This window comes from Corvus cornix, chromosome 2 (genome assembly GCF_000738735.6).
Source record: "Corvus cornix cornix isolate S_Up_H32 chromosome 2, ASM73873v5, whole genome shotgun sequence".
In the NCBI taxonomy this organism is placed as follows: Eukaryota; Metazoa; Chordata; class Aves; order Passeriformes; family Corvidae; genus Corvus; species Corvus cornix.
The window spans coordinates 83,934,035-83,957,237 of record NC_046333.1 but is presented as its reverse complement, the minus strand read 5'-3'; the positions used below and the strand labels follow the sequence as shown (position 1 = coordinate 83,957,237).

General features: G+C 43.1%; 1 protein-coding gene across 3 annotated transcripts in view; it reads left to right on the top strand.

Moving 5' to 3' along the window:
* Positions 1–22,289: 22,289 nt before the first annotated feature.
* The window catches only part of GRB10 (growth factor receptor bound protein 10), a 145,738-nt gene continuing 144,824 nt past the window's right edge, over positions 22,290–23,203 (top strand). The window contains exon 1 of one of the 3 annotated variants that reach the window (XM_039548443.1): positions 22,290–22,426. The gene's annotated coding sequence lies outside the window, so the exon portion shown is untranslated. Of the gene's footprint in view, positions 22,427–22,489; positions 22,759–23,203 lie in introns of those variants that run through there. The other 2 variants (XM_039548445.1, XM_039548444.1) reach the window with 2 other exon arrangements.

The window sequence follows — 23,203 nt, the reverse complement described above, 5'->3', positions numbered from 1 at the left end:
AACACATCTCACTTGCAGCAGCACATCTTATCAACAGATGTTGGTTCTTGTTTTTAATTGCTGCTGTCACTTTAGCTTCTAGCAGTTCCTGCTGCTACAGCTCAGTTGTACAAAAGGACACTTCTCCTCTAACCTCTTTTTGCTCTGCTATCCTGCCCTCTGTGTGTGTGTGTGTGTGTGTGTGTGTGGGGTGGGTGCACTTTCTTCACAGCTTCACTTTCCGACTGCCATGCTTGCACTACAGTGTCGGTGTGTGGAGGTTGGCGCTGTAATCCCTCTGTGCTCAGTGTGTACCACCAATTCAAAGACTGAAAAGTGTTCTCTCCCATCTGGTCCCAGTCCTGGGAAGCTGCAGGAAAACTGTATGGCAGGTGCTGCTTAAAGAAAGCTCTTCTCATGCTCAGACAGGATACCCTTTTTATCCTGCATAAAAAGTGGCAAAGTATTTTTCTCCACATAATCCTCTCAATTCCTGTCTATTTGCTGCTATTCTCTTCCTACCCCCACCACTGCCTTTTCTTTCTCCCATGGGACTGGCAGAATCTCAGAGGAAATAAGTAAAGCTTTCCTAATATAGAAGCTCATCTTCTCTGAAAACACTTCTCATTCTGTTAATGGAGTTCTGGAAATGTTTCAGTTCTCTCCCTACACGAATACTTTATTCTTTTCCTCTGATAGCTGTCCAAGCACAAGTGTCATCAGTTTTCCTAGCTTTATTAGCTCATTTTGCAAAGGAATGCTCAGGCAGTCTAACAAAATAATAATAAAAAATTGGCTGGAGAGTTTTATAGCAATGTACTCTCTTTAAAAAAATAAATATGCATCTGGAGACATCTTTCTGAGACCATTTCTTTACAGGGGTTTTACACTTCACAAATATATGTGCTCTACATAAAAATTTCAATGAAAGATAACACAGGTTAGCAGATTTACATATGTTCCTTCCCCCTTCCTCTCTTGCCCTGATCTATGTCTGGCCCAGGGCCCTTCTTCCAGAGAAGACATGGACAACTATGATATCTGTGCTCAATATTTGCAAATCCACTTGTAAAATTTTATATAACAAAAGCATGAAATGCCTGCAAATCCTCTGTGTAGAAGGGAGTGCTTTTTCTGTGCCTCCCTCCCCCACAGTTGCACTAGTTCTGGGGAGAAGCATGGGAAGTGCAGAGCAGCAGACATGGAAACGCTCTTATTCTTCAACGAGAGTAGGGTTTTCCACCAGGGAGAAGGTGTGGCTTAATACCAGGGACAGGTGGATTCGCTGTGCCCAACGCTGTTCTTACAGGCTGCAGCAGAGAGGGAAGGAAGCTCAGGTACCCTCTTGTCCCCTCAAAACCCCAGCATGAAGATGGGGGTGGGGCAGGGTGAGCAGGGAGCCTTCCATTCTCAAAATAGAAATTGTGGGGAGCAAGGACATGCTAAGCATGAATGCATGTAAGGGTGGGAAGTTGGTGGGAAGTCAGTGGGAGGAGGAAGAGTTCTTCAGAATGGTGGCATCTGAGGAGACTATGGCTGAATGCAGAAGTATGGGCAGCACATAGGAGAGAAATGCCTGCAGTTGCCCTGGGAGAGAACTACTTACACAGAGAGAGTATGAAGCAGGCTCAGTAAGTACCTGCTTAAAATACTCCACCTGTATTTTGGAGACATTCATTAACACAGGCTACCTTCCTTGTGCTTTCCTCTAGCTGCCCAGGGTTGTGCTTTCTTGCCTACCCTTTTCCAGACACAGCAGGTGCAGAAATAGGAACTGACTGAGATAAGCACCACACAAGACATGGAAAACTGCTGGCAGGCAGTGCCCTGTCTTAATGGCTTGTCCCAAATGCACAGGATGGGGGGTAGGGGGATAGTTGTCTGGGATGGGCTTTCATTTCACACAACCTCACCCAGGGAAGACTAATGGGTGTCCCAGTCAGAAACAGCTCCAGACCAGCACATGCAAAATTTCCAGGCAGGTTGCAACATCTGGTCTGTCTGGTACCCTTTCTATTTGCGGCCCATGAGGATGCCAGCAGGGCAGTTCCTTATCTGTGATCCACCCAAAACTAAAAGTGAGGGCAAGAAAAAGAAACTGGATACCTGTTAGAGTAACTTGGTTGCACGAAGTGTAGTTTGGGAAATGAACTGGTCTTGATGAAGGATGGCTGTGCTGTTATCATCATTTGGAGTGCAGATTTGGTGATAGCTATGTGCACAGAGTGCAGAGACAGGAAAAAACCTGAGCCAAAAAAGTGTACTCTCTAGCAGGAACACAGAATTAAGGTGCTACTTTAATGCTGCATTTTTATTAGTGGTATCTCAAAAATATCACTTTCAGCATGCCTTTTTCACTTCTCCCACAGAAGCATGAAAATTAACATCAGCTAACAAAATTTTCTATTACTCTGGAGGAAATGTTGTTGAGAGCTGTTTATACATTATTTTTCTCTCTTTTTTTTTTTTTTACTTTATCAAGGTCCAGTCATAATTAAATGCCTGATTATTTTCATTTTTTAAAAATCAATGCATTATTTAATTTTTTTCCCCCTCCCAGAGCTTAAGACACACAGAGACACACCTGAACAAGCAAAACACAAGACCCTTCATGCAGAGTCATTTCCCATCAAATTTCACACTGGGCATGATATGCCAGCTCAGATAGAATTCAGAAGTGAAAGCCACATGGTCCCAGCACACATCTCCCAGGCACAGGCAGCAAGCTTGCCCCGTGGATGGCTGGAGAACATCTTCACCAGTTGGATTCTGCAATGTATGAGAGAATAGCTGTGCTGCTCATGGAGGTGAGGTGAGGTCACATTTGGGGGTTAAAATTCATTATTCCCTACCCGTCCTTTATTCCAAGGGAAAGGTGTTTGAGCTCACATCTTCTTTTGGCAGTTGCTGTGCCACCTGGAGTGGTCAGAAAGGTCCTGTTTCCACCATCTTTCACCTTATCTCTTGGTGTCAGCACCACTCCTTCCAAACCAAGTGGGCTAAGGAGATATCACGACCGCACATCCAGGAACACACACTTCCTCAGTGCATAGGAGGAGAAATCCTAAGCCTTCTGCAGCCCTTTTCCTGCGTACCAAAATCCCAGGGCATCACACCTACCTGTCTTTACCCGTTCCATGGCTGCAGAGGAGTGACAACTAGGTTTATTTCCCCCAGGCTGAAGTTCTACCACTTACAGGTAGCTTGTGCAATCCAGTAGATGAGTTAACTCTACCCCAAACAGGAACCTAAACAGGGTGAAGGTCAATTCCTGTGAAAATATCCTATGCTGCTGCTTGGTCATTCGTTCAAATTACTCAAGGTCAGCTTTTATTTAATTTTGCTTTCTTCCACGATTTTTTCCTTCCAATATTAAAAAAAAAAAAAAAAGCAATTGGATAACTAAGCATATGTAGCTTGTTTTCTTGGATTGTTTCTCAGCTTTTTCCTAAATTGTCACTGCCCCTTTGGACTTCAGCAGTGGGATAGCTTCCAGGTTTCCACAGAGATGCAAACAAATTCTATGCAATAAAATATCATCTCTACATAATTTAAGCCCCAAATGTACATGGTGACAGTTTTATGTTTGAGTAATATGAAAATCCGAGATATTGGATGTGAGTATAATTTAGTATCGAGAGCTGCAAATATTTCTGTGCCCTGGAATCCAGTTAAAATGCACCATTGCACATGCCATGTTTCGGTGGTGAAGTATTGCTTGCCTCTGATTGCTGCAGGGTAAGAACTTTATTTTCCTAACCCATGATTTAGTGCTTTCCACCCCCTGTAAAGTGTAACTAACAATGTCCTCTATGTGAGCTCTGGTAGCTGAGGAGATAGGGAGAGATGGCTGCAGCAGGGAAAGGGAAAGGGAAAGGGAAAAGGAAAGGGGGAGAAAAGGGCAAAAAAAAGGAACATCTGCAATGGGTTAAAAAACATTCACAACTTGCCTTCTTAAAGAACTGAAAGCTGAATATTGGGCCAAAACCCCACTTAGATGGTGGCAGTGGAACTCCACTGATTTTGAAGGAGCTGAGCCAGTCTAAACCAGCTGAGAAGCTGGTCTACAGTTTCGCATTTAGTGCCCAAAGTGGATGGAGCAGGGGAGGTTTGAAACTGTACTCCTCACGTAGCACAGAGGGGCCTGCGGGAATAATGTTTGCTTTGGCATGCAGGTGGGTTAGTGTAGACCCAGCAGGTCTTGCAGTGAAAGGCTCCTTTCTGCTCTGAGTGATGGGCACTTCCATAAAGACAGCAAATTCATCCAGAGATATGCCTTAACCCACATCCTTCTTTAATTTCTAAGTCCTTGCGCAGTGCAGACCTCAAGGTGAATCTGTGTGGATGCTCTTGCCCGTGTTTTCATCCTCTGTTTCTCTGCATGGCACAGATCTTGTGGTGTTTTCCCTGGACACCTATTCCAGACTCCCTCTTTAGTACAGCAGCAGTTGGAGTCTGTGTCAGGACCTGATAAACTCTGATGGTTTTGAAATGCCTCTTTCTACAGCTGTGGGTCTCAGAGAAAAGGAGCTGCTACATTTGCTCCATCTTCCCTTTGCCATATAGAAAGCCCCTAAGAGGAATTCTGTGCTAAGATTTTCCCATTTCTGGCATGATTTCTGAAATTTTCTTCCTTCTTATCCTCTTCTTTTTTCCCAGGATGCTTGCTCCGGCTCTGTCTCGTTAGAAAGATTATCTTCTCACAGCATGTGAAATTAAGAAGTAGCTGTGAGGAAAAAGTGGAGATAGATAAGAGGTTCCTCTCATCACAGGCAGCCTGGTGCAAAATGTTTCCGCAGTGCAGGAAGGCCTGAATGAAGCAGGGATGAACAGAGCTAACATCCACCCCATGAAGGCCACCTTCTTTCCAAGAGATGAGTAACAAAGCAGAAGACAGGTGGACATGGAATAGTGCCTGATTTCTTTTATGATATAATAATCAGAGGATATCAAAAAAGAACAGCAGGCAACAGGTTTAAAATAGACAGAGATACCACATTATGCAACTTATAGCAAGTAGCTCCTCAGTTTAATCACAGGATTTTGTGAAGACTTAAAAATTGTATGGGTGCAAAATCTGATTGGCAAATACATTAAATTAAAAGAAGATAGCTCTCATGCAGGGAATCCCTGAGGCACAAAACATTAAGAACAGGGAACTACTGAAGGAAATACCACTTTGTGTTTGATATGCTGCTATATTCTCCCACGTGCATCTACGTATTGGCCATCCCTCCAGGCACGGCACCGGGCTGGTGACCTTGGTCTGACCCAGTACCACCACTGTTATGTTCACAGGCCCAACTGGTCAGGAGCTGAGTGCCACCAGTTCTGAAGCACCGCTCTCTTCAAGAACTTTGAAAATAATAGGCTAGATCAACTTTCTATCAAGACCAAATGCTACCAAAGAATTGGTAATTCCAGATACTCTGTCCGGGAATTCTGAAGATATTTTCCTTCCAAGTAGAGGAAAATCAATGCCCCTGACAGATACTGACTGCTCGTATCTCTAAAAATTCATCTAGCTGATGCATATCTAGCCTTCATACCTGAGTCAATGGTAAGATGGATATTCCACCAGTCCCAGAGAGATACATCAGTCATTCTTTCTTCACATCCTCTGGTCTCACTGTGTGCTGATATTCCTCACCTGACTGCAGCCATGGAAATGCACCTCAGGTGAGAAAAAGAAGGCATTTTTGAAAACCAGCGCTGAATGTGTTTTGTGTGGCAAAACTCCAGAGACATCTTTTCCCCCTTAGCAATTTAGAAGGGTGGTGGTGCTGTGGACAAAGAACATACACATGCCATGTTCAGGAATGGATGCCAACCCCTGAATGACTGCACTGTTTACTTCTGATGCCACATTATCTTTCTTCCAACATTATTTCAACTGACACCAGAAATCCTGACCCAGAATATGTGTCTGTTTTCTTGTGGGGGTATCTGCAGTACCATGGGTTTGTTACAAGCTGGTAACTGGTAGTCCTGTAACAGCTGAGATTTGGTGGTATATTATATGTGGCAACTTGAGCAAGATGCTGGGCTCTCAGATATAAATGCTTTATCACCAAAGGAGGTCTTGATTTGGATAAGCTCTTATGTCACAGCACACCACACCGCAATACTGACATTTTGCTGTTGAGGCTTCTCAGGATCTTAGGTACGAGTGAGTAATATTTACCATTTGAAAGCCATGTTAGTAACATGTCCATTTTTCAATAGATGGGAAAAGCTTCACAGTTCTGCCTTCCAAGTATCTAGGATTTCTTTTTAAGAAATACGGAGCAGACGCCACAGTTTAATAATCACAGTTTCTTCTAAATCATAGAATATATGTCATGATGTCAAGTCTCCTTGTCAGGAATTATCGGAAACATTTCACTGCTATCTGTCTGGAATAAATGTCTCCTTCTCTGAGTGCCCTGGTGTCAGCTAACGGCTATATTAATATTGAGCATGGGATCTTACTAATTCCCTGCTGAATGAGGACTTACAGCCTGAGACCATTTAGCAGTGGAACAGATCAATCATCACAACAAACTGATTATAAGCATTTCTAGGAAAATATAACAGCATATGCAAATTCTAGATTCTGTCACCCTTCCTCACATCAAATCCTACCTCAGCAAACACCTCCTGCTTTCCAGAGCTACTCCAAGAGCAGGATTCCTCAGTGAAACAGCAGTAGGGTATTTACAAATAGGAGACCAATGATGTGTTTCTTCCATTCCCCAAATTCTCTTGCTTCAGCTGCCTGAACTGGACACATAACACAAAACAGAGGACATATTAGTCCTGGTTCAAAATTGTGTGATAACTGAACTATGAGATGGTGCTTTAGGATTTCTGGGGGACCTACCTGGTAGTTCCTGAAGCAAATGAGGACAAGGAAGGAAAACCATTTTCTTTTGATGGATTATATGTGATTGATTTCAGTGGGATTGTCAGAGATTCACTTCACACTACTTGTAAATTCACACTACTTCATGAAGAAACATCAGACTCCTAAGAAAAATGTATGCCTGAGTTAACATGCTTAATTAGTGGGCATCAGTTCAATGTTGAGGCCTGTTTAATTTAACTACGTATTTGCTCCCCTCATCCTTTTTTTTCCTATTTATTACTGTTTGTCACATACCCTTTCAAGAAGATGATATCAGGTTCTAGGACCTTATTCAACTTGATGTAGACATCTATACAGCTGGCTAACCTGGTAAGGTGGTCATTGCTCAATCAGACCTGACATTAAACCTTCAGAAATAATCTGACCAGACTTATCTTGCTAAATATTTAATTTCTCCACTATAAATTATACACCTAGCTGTCACAGTAATTTCTGGAAACTTCATAACTACAGCTAACCCGGTGAGCTTTGATGCTGTATATAAAAGAATTGGGGCCTACCTCTGAGAATGAAGTACTTAAGAAGACAGATGAAGATATTTTACGGATAAACTCTCAAGTGTCAGGAAGATGTCCTAATGTACAGTTTGTTATGCAAATTAATTTACCCCATTCTGGGATTTCAGTAATTCTTCTGATCTTGCTAAGTGTGAAGTGTGAGACTGCCACTTAAATTCTTCTGTAACAAATTCAGAATTTGGTTTGTTTTTGTTCTCATTCAAGTTTTGCTCCTCTGTAACTATTGGAAAAAAAGTGCTGGAATGTGGTTTCAGCATGAGGATTGTTAGATTGAGTGACTAGATGGGTCTAAAGGTGAAAAGATTTTGAGTACTTACCTTCTTTTTGCATAAAATCCATCCAATCTCTTTAAATTTGGTCAATTATAGATCTAACCTCATTTCCACTTACACTAACTGGAGTTTTATCCACTGCTTCAGTTGGCAGAATCCTCTACTGCAGTAAGAAGTACTGTAGCCGAGATCGTATCAGAGTTCCCATTTCAAGTTGATCTTGAAATCTTTTCTTTTTAATAGTGTCTCTAACATCATGATGTGATATACCAAAGACCTGACTCCCTGCAGGTAATGAAAGCTTCAAGGAGTTTTATTTGGAGGGAGAAATGAGACACGACTTGAAGAGTAGCTGTCAAAGAAAATAGGAATTTAACTCTGGGATGAAGGTAGATTTAATTGGGAGACATGAGGGAAGAGGAAGGCATGAGAAAAGGGAGAGGGCATCTGTGTATATTATGAAACAAAAAAATATGTTTATAGGCCAACACTGCTGTGAGAGACGGAGGATAATGAAGAAGTCAGCATTACCTTAATCCTCCTGGTCTTTTCTTAAATAAATCATCATTTCATATGGCGAGTCTCACTTTCTTCATACCCGTTTCCATCACAGAGATTTAACAAATTGTTTGTCTTGAAATGTGCCAAAGAACATGCTAAATCCATGAGTAAAACTATGAGACACCAGTCTTCTGCTTACTTCAATCTAGATATCCTTTAGTTTTTAAATTTTAACCTTGCTGTAGTTGCCTACATGGTATTGGTTTCTGGAAGAGCCTGGAGTCGTGAACATCACAAGATGTACTAAGCTAAATTCTGTTTTCCTCAGGTGTGTTTTATTTCACTCAGAATTGCAGCTATCTCAAGGTAGTATCTCCAAAATGTTTAAAAGACAAGCAGAAAGCATGTATACTAGATCGATATCCTATAGCTATCTTACCCTTTGAGCTTTTCTTTCCACCTGAGTTCACATCCTTTCTCTTGTTCATTTCTTTATGAATGTGTGAAAACCCAAAGAAGGGCAGCAGAAAAGTGCCTGTGGTAGTTCTGTGGCACCTCTTCTGTTTGATCTCCTCATGGCTGGTCACTCATCACAACTGCTCACACTGCACCACACATCTGTCCTTCAGCCCCTTCTTGTCCCAGTCTACTGTTTTTCCCAATGGCAGAATGCCTTCTTCTCCACAGACCATCTCTTCCACCTTTCCAGCTCATTCTGGCTCCATTCCTTTTTTTTCCGATGTAGTTTTGCGGCTTGACAAGGCACATGTTATTTCCCCTAGAAACACAAATTGATGGGTATGGTCTACCACGTGTTTACGTTGACTTTAGAGATTTTTGGATGTAATTCTCTCCCTCAAAAATATGGACTGTAAAGCAATATGTTATTTCTTCCTTGTTGGTTCTAGAGTGTTCCATGTAATACTGCAAACTCAGTCCTCGCCTTGCACGCAGCATTCCGAAAGTTGCTGAATGTTGCTTCTGTGCTGTACATTTATTGACTGAAACATTTGAGTTGTTGCTTTTCACACTGGTAATTTTAGAGCGCAGATGCTTAGCATGTTTACTCACATACCAAGGCTCACATTTAATGAGCAAAATGTCAAGTATATTGTTATCCACCATAAAAACTGTGAAAAATATCCTTGCCATCTGCAGTGTGCCTTCTGCTTCAGCCTAAAAGACTTTTACAAGCAACTACATGAAATTAGCATTAAAGTCAATATTTATAAATGGAACCACCTCTAAAGGGCCGGATCTTCTCCCCTCCCACACCCCCTGTTCCTCTGGGATCTAATGAGCTGGGGAGGCTGGGTGCAGGAAGGGAGCCGAGTTGCGCCTGCCTCCTGGTTGCAGTCAGCCAGAATAATCTCCTTGCACTGAGGAAGAAGCAGAAAGAGAAGAGTGGTACTAAACGGCATTGACAGCATCCGAGGGCCAGATCCTGTGCTGGTGTCAGTTGGTGTAATGTCACTGTCCTTGCTGAAGTGCTGCAGCGAGCATAAATCAGCATGGTTTGGGTGACTGACACAGCAGCGTATTTGATCTGTGCTACCTGAGGATGGACTCTGTAATAACACTCATGGAATAGACGGTGGGTAGCAGAGCTGAAACTGGGATTTGATAGACTGCCATCAGAAAAAAACAGCCTCCTCCAAGAAAATGTTTGCTAATACTCCACCAAATACAGAAAAAAATTGGCCATTTGTTCTGGCTTTTTATGGTGCTGAGGACAATGAAGATCTTGTCTGTTGCTAAAGTCTGTAGATCGTACTTCAAGAATAATAAAATGAACAATTACTAGTAAAGGATAACTGCTCCTGGGCCTTCTCTGGGCAGCCTATATGAACTTTTAATTTTGCTCTTGCAAAATCTTCAATCCAACCACCATTAGTGTGTTGCAGAACTGAGATCTAAGCACATTTTGAAAAATGTTGCTGTCCACTGCTGTTGTCCCAACACCCATAAGCAGCTGAAATTCCAGCCAGATCTTTATGGGGCAGAGCTGATGAACTAAAGCCAGAACATGCTCCCTCAGATGGGTGACCAAGTTAACTTTTGCCATTTGTTCCAGCTATTCTGCCAAGACGCCCACATACCGTCAGCTCAACCAAGCTCACATGAACCACAACCTAGCACAGACATCATGAAAGCTGGTCACTCCCACAACTGGACACTAATGAAACAGAGAAAGGTAGAATCATCATATAATCCATGCCACCTTGCCTTTTTCCTTGTACACATGTTAAACAAGAGGCTCAGGAAGAAAATTGCTGCGGTGATTAGCAAACACAGCATAAATATTTATCCAGAAAATTCCACATCAAATATATTTAAAAATTTTTATTTACAGCTCTTTAGATGTAAATATATTTCCTTAATTGGACTTTAAGAGGGCACTTGCATGTTCCCTTAGTGTATTTCTAATATAATCATTGCTTGGGCAATTAGGCCACTCACTAAGCCACAAATCTTATCTTTCACACCAGTGAGTCATAAATAAGGACTGAGTCACAAATAGGCCAGACAGACAAATGGTGTCAGGAAGGAAATAAGATTGGCTGTGAATATATTTAGGTTGGAAATTAGAAGATGGCTGCAGACTACCTGAGGAATGCAATTCTGATATAGTTTTCTAATTAGGAAGAACTGAGCTAAGAGAAGTAACTAAAATTGCTTTATCATTTAGCTTCGTAAGCTCATGAAAGGGATTGTACACCAACTAGGAGAATTTCTTAAGACTGAATTTGATGATAGAAATCCTCAAGTACTCAGAGTCTTCGCCTGCCATGACTACCTGCAATTAGAGGGTTAGTGGCCTGCTTACCCAAGTCATCCCAGCCAGTCCTGTTGTTACCAGTAGTCCTTAGGACTCATATGCAGCAGGGACAGATTGGACAGATACAACTATGCCAGTGTCATCATACAGTCAAGGTTCTGTGCAATACAGACTCTAGTGTTCACACTGTGAGTGTGAAGCTGTGTTGCTGTGTCTGTTGCAAAATCCTCCTGTTAGAGAAAGTGAGAACACCTTGACTTCCTATGATTGTATTCAAGGACAAGTTCAGTTATGGGGTATTCCATGATGGGGTGCACCTAGTAAAATGGAGATCAACTAATAGCTCTATAAGCTAATTAAATGTTTTCCAATGTTTGACCAGTGCACTGACTTTCTGTCATGCAATCAGAGTTCCTGGGAACTCTTGTAATACAAATAATGGGATTTATGGTGTTGGCTTACCTTTACTGGCTTCTGTATTTCTCAAGGAGAAAGGGAGACTGGGATTTTTGCTATTCATGGAAGACAATTTACTTACTTCCTTTGTGTAAATAGCACTGAATATGCTGGTGCAGCAAATAACATAGACTGGAAGGATGTCTGTATGTGAATGCTATCTACTAAATGAAAAGAGTCCTTTGTCTGTCACAGCATGGATTTAACTGTGCCTTCCAGTTCCACATCAGCTCTGCTCTGCACCAGCAGACTTATCTTTAAATGTGATCCTTGCTTTGCTGTGACACATTATGACTCAAAAATATTGTTCTTTTAATCAGTCTCTAGAGCATGGATACACATGCCATAACATATTGGCCACATCAAGTCTTTTTACCATTTGTATAAAGGGCACAGTCTTCTCCCTCTTGTTCCCTTTCCTGCATGCCCTTTGGTCTCTGTCCTATCATATGATACAGGCACTGGTGTTTCCCAGAGATATTCATGCTTAGTTAGGCAGCAGGAGTTCATATGACATGATGTTGAAATTATATAGCCATGTATGATTCTCATGTGATACTGGGTGCCTGCATTTTGCTATAATGAGGGCCACGTTCTCCTGTGCACCTGAGTGAAAGGACCCTTCCACTGCAGATACAAAGGCTATCTGACCACAAGGTTCAGTACAGGTATTGTACAGAACCCCAGAATGAGCTAAGTTGGAAAAGAGCTCTGAGATCATCGAGTCCAACCTATGGCCTAACACCACTGTGTCAACTAGACCATGATACCAAATGCCACATCCAGTCTTTCCTTAAATACCTCCAGGGACAGTGACTCCACCACCTCCCTGGGAAGTTCCTTCTAATGTCTAATCACCCTTTCTATGAAGAAATTCCTCCTAATGTCCAACCTGAACCTTAGGGTCAGTTGCTGCTTGCTTTCTGAAAACTTACCATCAGGTAGTGTTTCACTGTCCTGGAGAAATACTTCTATTTCCTGCTGTTTCTTAACATTTGGTCTATCCTCACATGACAATAGAATGATGCCCTACCTCATTGCCTCAAAGTATGGGAAGGTGAGTTGACAAAAAAATATACAGACCTCAACATACCTCCCTTCAGTATCCCAGAAATAAAGACAAATTAAAATATTAGTGTGTAAGCAATCAAAAGAAAAAGTGACTTTTAACTATACAACATGCTGCAAAGTTTAGAGATGAAGAAATCAAGTCTGACTCCAACTCACACTTTGACCTCACTGGAACCAGAACTGGATCCTAGTTTATAATGCAGCCTGCTTTCTTGAAAAGTAGCCTGGCAGGGTGTGAGTGTCAGCACTGAAATACACCCAGAGCAATACATTAATTAAATTCTATAAAGCAAAACACCTTTTTATAAAAGTAGCTTGCTCTTTGCAACACTACAAAATTTTCTAAACTGCTAGTAGAAAAATGGAATCTGACTCTTCAGAAATTTGTATTTTTTGTCTCCTATGTAGTTTGCCACTGGTTCTTTTTCTCCTTTGCTAACTTACATGGTGAAGATCATTATAAAGTATCTATGTTATGAAAAAGTCTACTTTTGAGTACCCATGAGAAACCACCCTTCCATAAGCATGAAATAAAATCCTTATGAGGAGAAACCCCACTTCAAATCATGCCAAAGTTTCACATCTACCTAAGTGTTACTGAAAACTTTGCAAACCGTGCCATGTATTCCACAATCATTCAACGTACATCTGAAGATAATGTTTGGCTGATACAAGTTTTTCTAGCTTCACTTGCATAGAGAGTTTAGACCCAGTAAAGATCTGCTGTTGGGGATACGTACTGTAATTTACAGCCAAGTTGTTTGCTGTGTGCCCAATGTTGTTCGTGCTTGAGGGTTTTGTTTTTGACCTCACTGCATATTAGAATAAGTTCTGAGAAGTATGCAAGCTTTCTCCCTCTCTCAAGATAACTTATTTATACCATCCCCCAACATTTGGGCTGAAATTCTTCACATTTCAATATCATTACTGTATTGGTTACTATATCAGTGCAAGAAGTAGGAAAATCTTTCTGCTTCTTCCATTTAAAAAATGTCTCTGTCATTATCCAGGTTTGCTCAGCCCTGACTAGGGAAACATACTGATGCCTATTTATGGAGAGTTTCACCATCTCAGCAGGTTCCCTGGATCCAGCTGTGCTGCAAGGTATAACAACTAGCAGGTATTCACATTCAGAAATTCAGTTCCACTTTAAACAAGTGCTTAATTTGTACAAGAGATGCTTTTTGTGGGCAAGTTGTTTCAGGAGTAGCTGAATACTCCCCATGGGCTCACAGGGAGAGTCTACAAAGCACAGCCCAGAACTGAGCTGCTCTGAGTCCTGGTCCTGTTACCTGCTTTCCTGTGGGGCTTGGGAAAGTCTCCTTTTTCCAATGGCTTTGTCTCTGCCTCTAATTAGCATCCCTTAATTTCATGTGCTTGATGTTTGGGTGCCACGCTTGTGGCAGAATGCTGGGGTTTTAGAGATGCTGATTCTTCTTCAGATGGAGAATGGAATCTCTTGGAAAACTGTGGGCATGGGAATGCTGCAAACCTGGCCTGCATCAGTTTCCCCATGTGCTAAAGCAGAAAAATCCTACTAACTCTGCTACCAGGGCACTATAAAATTACGTTCATTACTGTTTGTAAAAGGCATCAGGTATCTGAGATCAATACTGCCATTGAAGTACAAAGTAATAGTGCTTCTCGAGGAGGAAGAGGATTGCCTTTTGAGCTGCCATCTGCTCCTGGCCTGACTCCAATTGCTTCCTAGTGAGTAAAATGAAGGCAATTTTTTAGAATCAATTTTGTATCACATTTTCACAATATGACATATGTAGCTCTAGGTCTTAAAGAGGGAGGAACAATCCACCAGCAGTCTGCCTCCCACTGTAGAAGCAAATGATCTAAATTAGAGCATAGTAATTAGGCAGATTCATTGATTTGCTGTAAATATCCTAGCTCTATCGTCACTCCATTGTGGTTCACAGAATGAAGTTTGTTTGGTTGTTTCTTAATATGGCATTTTCTACATTATCTCATCCCTGAGGCATGGATGAAATAATGGTCTGCTCAAACGCTTGCCAGACAATAACTAGGATAAGATGATCATCAAATCTTTGGGAGGAGGAGGGAGAACCTACAAAGCAATCAATGTAAGACCAGAAATGTCATCTGTCATCTTAGAACAAGGGCTGTTTGGAACAGAACCCACGCCCTTGAGGTGGGCACATGGTCACAGAGGAGCCACATTCCTGCTTCAAGGGAGCCTCAGTGCTGGAGTCCCAGTCCAGCTGAGGCCTTTTTGCCATGCAGCAGCCTGGCTAAATCTTCACGGAGTAGTTAGTGTGTGTTAAAAAGGCTCTTGGTCAAGGAGAAAGAACTGATCTTATGTGGTGAGTGCAACTGTTCTGAAAGTCTTTTCTGCAAAGATATTCTCTGTTCACTTTCACTAAACATTTTGAGGTCCAATTAGCATATGAGATTAGACAGATGTGCACCTTTACATGAGTAAGTTTAGAAAAACAGAATAAATCAGAGCTAAACCTTAGGCTATTGGTGACAAGCTTGTTTGTCCCAAACTTCCAGCTAGAGGTGGTGAGAACTTCCTGAGGAGCACTAGTGGATTTCCTCTCAGCTGCTGTAGAGACTCCCTGAGACTTCTCACTGCCTGTGGATGTAGAGTGCTGCTGAAGATGAAGTGTCTGGACTACTGTGTTGTACCACGTCTTTGTTTTCCTATTTCACATCTGCTAAAGCATCAGAGGAAAACAGTCAGGGTAATTTGACCTTAGTAATTTTAATTACACAATTTGATAGCAAAATGAAGAATCCTCAAAAATTTCCTTCTCAAGAAAGTTACAAATTGCTCTAAGAATATATGCAGACTATTTGTATACATCTGACAATCATGGAAAAGAGGTCCTTTGATAAAGAACAGCCATCACAGTTTTGAGAGGCGAGGAATCATAGAATCAACGTTGGAATGACCACCAAGAAATCTTCATTTTGTCAGAATAGCAATCACAGGGCAGTCCTTTCTGTTGAAAGACTGCTCTCTTATCAAAGGATGTATATCACTTTGTGTATATCATATAATTTGTCCTCCAAGTTTTTCCCTTTAATAAAGATATGCTAAGTGCCTACTTCTGGCCAGACAGTATGAAGTGCAAGTCCCATCAGTCTCCTTGGATGACTATTTTTCCAAACAAAAGGAAATAATTTAAACCAGAGAACGACTCCTTACTCCTTTAGTATAGCTGAATAAATAGACAAGACTTGTAAAAAATAGACTTTTAAATCACTGCGGACACAACTTCTATTTTAACACAAGTTCTCAACACTCTCTTTAAGCAGCCAATCCACTGCTTGCTGTGGATGGAGCAAGGGAATCTTCTCCTACCAGATAGTTTCTGAGAAAGTTTTGGCTTAAGTGGGTAAGAAGAGTTAGTGAGAGATTAAAACTTTGTGACAAGGGATTAATTTCAATTATAATGCAGTGTACATTGGTTTTGGTTTGGCAATTTTTTTAGTGGTTCTTGCACCAAGAAAGCAAAATATGACTTCCTTTGAAAACAGCAGTTTAAACACAAAGCATGTAGTTCAGACTTGAACTGACTATTAGACATCTGCATTTTGCTTATTTAAAGTCACAGGATGGGAATGCTCTCAAAACTCCATACCAGCTGCTCTGGAGAATGGCTTGAGACATGACCTGGCTGCTATGGAGAGTGTTGGTGCCTACAGCACATGGGGAGAACCCGCCTGAAACACATCTCAGCTCTGCATCCATACCCTGAAAGCCAACAAAAGGCACAGACTCCTTGCAAGGCTGTGTTGTACAGAGGTGCGTTTTAATTTAGAGGGTGCTGGGATCTGCACACAGCTCAGTGCACTCACTGAGCAAAGATCTGTTTTATTTCCAGTACAGCTGGACTGCTGTGCCTCTTCTCTCAGCTTGGTAAAACCTACTTCTATGTAATCTATTTTTGTTTACACCATTTAAATATTTCTGGTTTTCAGATGGCAGTAGCCTGATGATCCTGCTTCAGCTGTTGTGAAAATATGCTCTAAAAGCTACAGCCTGCAGGCAAGTTATGGCATTGAAGATTTTCTCTTTGTCTTTATTATTTTAATTACCCCTCCCTCAGGAACCAAGAAAATACTTGAGACAAAATCACAGTCACGCTAAGCTCCCTAAGAGTTTTGCCACTGACTGCAGTGTGGCTGGATTTCATTTTGAGTCACAATTCTTGTTGCCTTCTCTCCTTATCTGTGGCAAAGCTGTGAATGAGCACTACATTTTGAATAAATCCTGATTTCTCATGTCATAAATGAGAATATAAAGTATAGTTTGAACTGAATCTCCTCCTATTGCAGTATAATTTTGAATTTTTCTTCTAGTGTTATTTGGCATCCTAGTTGAAAACTTATTATGCATCAGGAAAGTAGCTGACTTTGATTTGGGGAAAGTAAATTCTTTTAAGGTGTCATTTCATTTAACACCTTTGATGTCCAAAAGTACCTATTTTCTTCATCACTTCATTGGAACTGAGAGAATACAGCAATTTATAATTCTTAGTGTTGAATCAGTCTGTGTGTTAATTGTGGAGCTAGCAGTGGGAACAGATGTGTTTTTGTAGAAGGGTGGGCTGAATGTATTCATCTTTTTAATGTAGTTTCTGTTTGAATGATCAGTATCGCTTAAAATTCCCCTCTCCTCTACACCACCTTGTGTAACTGCTCTATTTTGTACAGTCCAGGAAGAGCACATCTCTCTCACTGGAGCTTAGGACTCCATCTCAAATTACAAAATGTCTCTGACTATTCAGCCTTTTGAAAAAGCTGTAAATAGAGATATAACTTACCTAGCAACAAAAAGTAGATCTCCACAATGTGGTCTATGAACACAGTGAGTTTATTCAGTTATGGTCATGCCATAGCTTTTCTTTTTCTGTCGCTAGTCTTTAGACATAGACTACAGAAAAAGTCTTTTCTATACTCAACTGATATTAGGAAATCCTCTTGATAACAACTGGGCAGAAGATGAAGTCTCTAAACATCTAAAACTAATGTATTTGATGAAGTTCTTGCTGAATCAGTTAAAAACCAGAATGGAGTGAATACTTGGTAGAAAACATGTAAAGTTTTGAAAATTTCAGTCTTTTCAGTCTTTTGGTGAATACTGAAAATCAATTTGTATCCTTTAGCTCATAGAGCTATATTTAGTGAGTCTTTTTACAAATGTTAGGTTTTTTTCTTAGTGCTTTCATTTCCCCTTTCAGCTTACAATCTCCACCATATATTGAGTGATAGAATAAACACAATGGAAAAGAAGTATGTAGACAGAAAGGAAGGAAAATGTTTTCCCCCCTTCCATCTTGATGTTAAAAAGACTTATTTTTTTTCTGGACAGCTTTTAAAAATATTTTAAGCCTTTGCTTCATTTATAGTAAAAGAAACAGAAATAATTTTGAGTTGGTTTTGTTCCAGATTAAGCTTTATTAAAATTCTACTGTGTTAGAAGACTTCCTGTCTATTTAAGGTGAAAAGCTTTGTCCATGACAAAAGAAACTTATTATCATTTCAAAGGTTGGTCAGCACTTTTGCTTATATACCTACTAGGCAATAATGACCAAGTTGACCCTTTTTAGATCGCTGGATTCTTTTATCAGTGCATTCTACTAGTTAAAGATCATGCTTAATGCCGACTTTCATATAATGCTTTCATGAAAGTTCCTTTGAGAGTGAAAGCAGTGGCCAGATTCTGATCTCTCCTCTTCAGATCTTCTGCTACTGGATTTTCATTTCCTAAATCAACGTAATAGAAAAGAAAATTATGCCTGTTCTCAGTATATATATGAAATATAATAATGTTTCTAAAGAAAACTTCATATCTACTAGACAGTTTTCATTAGTCTATTTAATAAAACTTTTAAATGACCTTTTTCTCTCTTGGAACTAACTGAATTGTAGAGCTTAGTGTCCTTTGGCTAAGTTCCAAAATGAAAAGTCACCCTGCAGAGTTCAAGTCTTTGCAGAAAGAAAACCAAGTCCACAGTATTCGAACTCCAACAGCCATTTATTATTAGTTATTGAGTCTTAAATGTAGTGCTAAATAGGCAGAGAATGCCTATATTCTGCTTATATTTTGGACCTGGTTTTGAACCCTTAACACATGAGACACTTACGTTAATGCAAGTCTCTGAGGAGTACAAATGGCAAAAAAGAGTATTTTCTGGGCTTTCTGGATATCTTGAGGAAGTACATTAGAGAATAAACTGATACCCTAAGTCCAAGTGTACCACAGGCTCTGAGCTTGGAAGCTGCAGAGCAGCAAGACCCTCTCCATCTAGGAGGGGACTGCATGTTCTGTCCTCTTCACCCCCAGTGGCCTGGATACCCTTGAGCACAGCCAGGCAGTCTCATTAGTTCTTCCATCTTCTTCTTCCGTCATGGGTCAGAGGAATTTATCTTCTCTAGCCCAAACCTTAACCACTACAAAGAAGAAGAAAACAGGGAGCTGGGACAAACTTCTCCTGGGCACAAAGTCCTGAAGGCATCAAGGCTTTTGCACCAATGTTTGCCTTTACTTTTTAGACTGTCCTTGAGCAGGAATAATGTTTACATAGTCAGAGTACATTATTGCCAACATTATTTCTTGTGTGCTTTTTCTTGCAGAAAATGACAATCTTTTATTCTTAGAGAAAATATCAGCATTTTAGGTTGTTATTTTCATGGTACAGCATCGTGTAGGGTGTTACCAGAGATAAGTTATTTAAGGGAAAAGATAAGCATGTACTTCACTGCCACTGAAAAGATGCATTGCTACTTCTCCACTTAACCATTTTAGTGGTGCTATTTTGGATAAAAAACCTTATGACAGTACAGTTTTGTCTTGAACGATACAGCTGTAGTCTAGGAAACTAAACATATCTTTCCTGGTGTTTTTATTTGTCAGATGAGTATTTTCAATACTCATGTGTATCTATTTTTTTTAACCCACCACAAAATGAAAAATATTATACTAATAAGACTTGAGCAGCCATTTATTTTTGTATGTATTAGAAAGAAATTTAAGTATAGACACATGCTTAGTAATAATTCAATTGAACATTTTATCATTGTCAAAGGCATCTTTAGAGGAATCCATCAACTCTTCTGATTTCCATACAAGTCAATTTACTGGCTTCAAAATGTAATGTTAATGGCACTCAGTGTACACACTGTAATCCTTTAAAATAATGTACATGGCAAACGGATATGTTCTCATGCATTAATAATTTAAAAGTTAATTTTAGGTACTTACTCAATATGATTAACTGATGGATCAGCAGTCTTATATATGAGAAACAGTGAGCACACTCAAAGGAAGAGCAAACTGGAAGGCAGCCAGGTGGCTGCCTGCGTGATGCTTCCAAAATACCTGAGCTTTATCCCTCCAGTTTCCCTCCAGTGGTGGATGCAGAGCACCACAGTCATAAAGGTGGTCTGGTTTTAAGACGAAGCGTGTAAATTGCCTTAGAGGTTGAGGTAGCAGGACTTTTGGGGAAGAAGGGGATGTTTTGGAAGGCGGGAATCCCTGCAATGCAATCCTGCTGGTGGCTGGCTGGCTCTGCAGCACCAGACCAGTTATATAACTTCTCTCCTTTCACTTCTTGCTTTTTGAGGACAGGCTGTAATGCAGGGCTGTAAATTGATATTCTAGGGTGGAAATACTACAGATGACAAAGTATAACTGTTGCATTGTGCAGCTAAGGAATGTGCCGGGGGCAAATAACATTCAACAGTGTGTAGAAGAGGCGTGTGTCAAAGTCCTTGGCCATGCCCACAGCAGCGGATTCTGCGAAAGCAGCAAGAATTGGACACCTATTGCCCAAACCCTGGTCAAATCATACAGGTACATGTACGGCTGCAAAAAAGATGGAGATTCTCTCTTCACAGGGAGACATAGGGAGCAGGCAAGCAGCAACAGGTACAAGTTGCACAAAGAGAGGTTTCATCTTAATTTTGATTCACTGAAAAAAAAGAAATTGTTTTACAGTTAGAACAATTACCCACTGGAAAATCATCCCCAGGGATGGGGTGGAGTCCCCACAACTGGAGGGATTCAAGATCTGATTGGACAGGGTGACAACCTCATCCCTTTCCCATAAAAAGCTGGACCAGGTGATTTTTGGAGTTCCCTTCCAATCTGGGCTGGATCTTCATGTGCAGAAAGTTTCTTAGATAAGCATGTGGGACTGTGATGCCAGCAATGCTAGTCCATCCACCTGGGGTCTAGCAGGGAGTAGGTGCCTCCTTGCCTCTGGAGTAATCCCAAGCAGGAATCTGGTACCACCTGCATTCGCTTTTTCACTAAATAATCTGGACAGGAGACAGGTTCTCCTTTGGTAAGGCACCAGCACTCTGAGGCTGGACCCACAAAACGCAAGGTCAGGGTGGATAGCGGCTCACAGCAAGTCAGGGCAGACCAGCCCGGGGGTAGGAAGAGAGGGCTGAACGGGGCTGAGAAGCGACGGCCCACAAAGCAAGGTCCCTATGGACTGGGTCAGGACAGGACAGGACGGGCGGCAGCGGTGCTGACAGACTGAAGAGCAGCGCTCAGCCACTGCATCAAGTGGAGACGGCCGAGGGAAGCGCAGTGCCGAGAAGAGGCCGGGGGGCTGGTGGCGAGAGCAGGGTGAGCAGCGAGCAGGCAGCAGAGTGGCATGTGTGTTCAAGAGGCTGAGGTGACACACACAAGGAAGCTGGAGAGATTATTTGAGGACTTGTACAGGGAGAGCGAGTGGTGAGAACAGAGAGAGACCAGAGCATGGCTGGAAACACGGGGACAGGAGGGGCGGGCTGATAAGAAAAACATTCCTTTAAATACAGTAAAGAAGAGCCACGGAAAAAGAAAGAGCAAGAGCAGAGAAGGTATCCTGTTACATTTCAAAATATATTCAGCTCGGCCGCTTAGCCACAATACACCCATTAGTGTACATGCATCTGTCTTAGGAGGAGAAGCCCAGAGATTTCTCTCACTTCTCTTTGGGCTCAATTTCCTTTTCCAGGGCTGACCACTTTCTTATGAGAAGTGTTTTTGCGTCTAGCGAAGTGAATTTTCCTCTCTTCACGGAGTGTGACAGCTCTTGTTGGAAGTCTGTAAGCTTTAAACAGTAGCTCTTAGGGAAGCGTGCAGCTTCGCTTCCCTTAAAAGAGCTTGTCCACAGTCCGAGTTATTTGCAAGGTACTTGCAGATAGGATGGCTCGGAGCTACCGGGGTGAGATACCAAAGGTCCCAATGCACACAAGTTCGCAGCAGCCGTCTGTAGGAGTGCTAGTGGCAGCCTGAGGATCCCGGGAGAGCAGGGCGCTTGGCAGTACGGAGGAGCTCTGAACAGCCCACTGTTGGCCCACGCCGGGAGCCTGCTCCGTGCTGTCTGGAGAGCAGGAAAGGGAGCTAGGGCACTTTCCCTGCGCAGTTTCGCGGGGAAAAATGTGAAAACAGGACCGATAAGGTTAAAGAAAAAAATCCAAGGACAAATGCCTCGCGTGTGCAGATGCTCTGTTGGTTTTATTTTAAAGAAAAAACAGCCCTTCCCAAGACAAGCACGCGCCGGTGCTACCTGCGGGTGAACTTTTGTTAGAGGGCAGGAGACCCGCCACAGCTCAGAGATCTGCCGCCTCCAGCCCCGCTCGCCCCGGGACGCGGGAGGGCGGGCAGAGGCACCGCGCCCGCAGCGCCCGCGGCCGCCCGCACTGCCGGCCACCCCCCGCCCTCGGCGAGGCGCGGGCCGGGGCTGCGGCTGCGTGCGGCGGGGGCGGGAGCGGGGCGGGGCCGAGGCGGGAGCGGGGCGGGGCCGCCGGGAGTCAGCTGGGCGCGAGGGGAGAGCGCGGCGGGCGCCGTTAGCACCGGAGCCGGCGGCAGCAGCGCGGACAGGCGGGCAGAAGTTTTCTCCGCAGATCCCTCCCGCAGCCCGGGGACGCCTTGCAGAGGCGCGAACGTCCCCGTTCGTGTTGGGTGTGTTTTGCCTGTTTTTTCTTTTTTTTTTTTTAACTTGTTTAATTGCCTTTTTTTTTTTTTAATATATATTTGATTTTTAATTTAATTTTTTTCAGTTTAATTTTTTTCTTTTGTTATTGTTGGTTTTGAGGCGCGTGGCTCCGAGAGCTCGCTCTCCCCCGCCCGCGCCCCACTCCGCCCCGCCGCCCGGAGGATCCCCCTCCCCGCCCGCGCTCCTGTCCCCGCCACCGCCGCGCACGACCCTTCCCCCGACCCCCTGCGCCCGCCCCAAACTTGGCGGGTGCGTGGCGCCCGGCGGGGACGGTGCCGGCCGCCCGCCCGCCCAGCAGGTAAGGGGCCGGGGGACGGCGCGGGGTGCGCAGGGGGGCGGCGGCTGCTGCTGCCTCTGGGGAGCCGCAGCGGGGGGAGGCCGGGCCGGGGTGGGTGAGGGCTCGCCGGCTCCTCGGTGGCGGAGGCCGGTGGGAGGAGGAGGAGAGCAAACTTCCTTTTCCTGGGGCCGCCGGCGAGCCCCCCCCAGTGCCCGCGGGGAGCGCCCCCCGCGCACCGCGCCGCCCGGCGCGGAGCCCCCGGGGTCGGACGGCGTTCGGCCCGCGGCCGCGGGGCTCCGGGGATCGGCCCTTTTCCCCCGTCTCGGGGCTTCCTTGCCGCGTTTTGTTTGCTCGCCTGCTGCGCGCCTCGCCCCGGCGGTGCCGGGCTTTCCCGTCGCCCCGCGCTGGAGGAGAGCGAAGACCTGCCCCGCCAGCTGCTGGTGGTGCTGCTGCCGCCCAAACTCCC